This window comes from Diadema setosum, unplaced genomic scaffold (genome assembly GCF_964275005.1).
Source record: "Diadema setosum unplaced genomic scaffold, eeDiaSeto1 scaffold_37, whole genome shotgun sequence".
Taxonomy (NCBI): domain Eukaryota; kingdom Metazoa; phylum Echinodermata; class Echinoidea; order Diadematoida; family Diadematidae; genus Diadema; species Diadema setosum.
Window position 1 is genome coordinate 1 of NW_027307663.1, and position 2,371 is coordinate 2,371.

Genomic DNA, 2,371 nt, shown 5'->3' on the forward strand with positions numbered 1-2,371 from the left:
CAGACACAGACACACACACACACACAAAAGTAATCAGGATGTGCAAAATAAGAAACAAAAATAAGGCCTTTTGTTCAAATTTCCCAAGTAGTTTATTTCAGAAATCCACAAATCTTGCAAATTAACGTACTGCTACTCAAGTTATATGTACACGTTATAAACATTTTTTTTTTTTTAATCCTGGTATACATAGTTCAGTGCCATACAAAAAAAAAAAAAAAAAAAAAAAAAAACAGCCATCAGACCAGTCAGACTGAGACTCGTGCTTTCATAAATTGGGCAATGCACTGTGTGCAAAGCATTATTATCATACGATTCGCTACAAAAGTTCTCTTATTTACAATCTCACAGCTACATAATCACAATCACAAGTACAAACATATTTTGCTTTCCTTTTTAAAGAGCTCTTCTAATAAAGACAAACACTCAAAAAGACATACAGAAGCGATATATATTTTGAACATAAAAGCATATGTTATCGAACATGACCTGTAGTCAAGCAGACATGTACTTTCATAACTGATTACTACACTTCTCTGCATTATAAATACATAAAAATGCAACAAACTTGTGTATATACACTGAACAAAAAACAGTACATAGAGTGTACATAATTTGTATGACAGAATATGAATGACAAATATTCAGCAATACACACTGCTAGGAGAAACATTCTCTTGGTGTCATTGTCTCTATTCACACTGAGGTGATGTCTTGGAACTTTTAGTTTGCAGGACTGTAAATCCACATTTGCAGAATCTCCATGAAGTGAATAGTGTGATGAAAACCAATCATATGTATAACTGTATACAAATCCTGACATATTCAAAATACGAAGAATATAGCATTGTAGTATTAGTCAATAGGAAGCAAGTTGTATGACATTTGTTTTCTGCATCAAATGCAAAATCATTCATGCCTGTGAGCAGAGAAATGATAATGTGAAGAGTCAAGGAGAATGATGGACAACATGTATAAACAGAAAACATATAATTGTCTTTTCTTTCAGTCATCAAATAGTCAAGGCTAACAGAGTGAATACTACATAGCATTACTGAACTTTTTTTTAATATCCAAGTGATGTTTTATTTGGTACTCAACATATAACATTCTCGAGGTAATCACAGCTGAGAGATACAGGACAAAGAATACATTTTGTTCAATTTCTTAATTATACATGCACATTTTTCTTTTGAGTTATGTTGTCTGTGCGGGTGTATAACGGAAAGGAATGTTAAAAGCTGACATAGCTGGAAGGTTGCCAACGACATGCAGAGTGGTAAGCGCATAATACACAATCTAATTATAACTTGTATTTGAAATCTATGCCATATTGACAGAGAGAGAGAGAAATACAACATAAAAGTGCCATGGCGTAAACATTCAGTGAAAACTATCTACAGCTCGATAATACCACAGAGTGGTTCCCATTTCCGGTTATGCACATTGATCTTTCCTTGTCTCCTTGCAATATAACACTCATCAAGATATAATTTTGATAACATAGCCTTAAAAGAGGACAAACAGGGAATAGTGTTGTTACTTCTGCTTGCATAAATACATCTTTTTCCTATAAGTAAAATATGGTTTCCAGTGTTTTGTTTATATCAATCTCTGTAACTCCAATCAATACCGTCTTCACATTAACCCTATAAAGCCCAAGGGGGCGGGGGGCACATTGTGCCCCCCCCCTACCAGATTTTCATTTGCCACTCCTTCGCCCTTTATCCAATTTCAACCAAATTTGGTGACTTTTCCTAAGATCTTATTGCGAACATTTTGATATATAATTTAGCTATATTTGATGTTGCTGGTTGCCATGGTAACCATAAACTGACAACCATGTCAGTCAGATTTTGCATCTTTTTTCTGTTCCCATTTTATTTAACAGCATTACAGTGGATGAAATGGGTGTTTTCTTGGCTGAAATTTGTTGAAGGAGCAAAATTTGAAGTAATTATGGTCCTGGAAAGTTTTTCTTATTATTTCCTTTGTTTTTATGAGACAAAGGCATAAAACAATAGATATAATAGAGATAATTGAAAAAAATATTTTCTAAAGATTGCCTTTCTATTTTGTGTTATTTTGATTCCCTCACCCAAGTTATGCCTCTAATATCATCAGTTTATCATATTATCAATTTGCAATCTTGAAATTCCACTATTATGCAAATATGAAGTGTCATAACTACACATGTACCCATCCGAAACATATCATCTCAGGTCTCATAATGTATTATTATGTTGACATGAATAGCGCCCCCATGTGGTGACCTTGAGAAATTTCAACTGTAACAAATCATAAGATTCCACTTGCTTATCATTTGTGACAAATATGCAAATGATTGGTCTATAATAAGACATATATAATG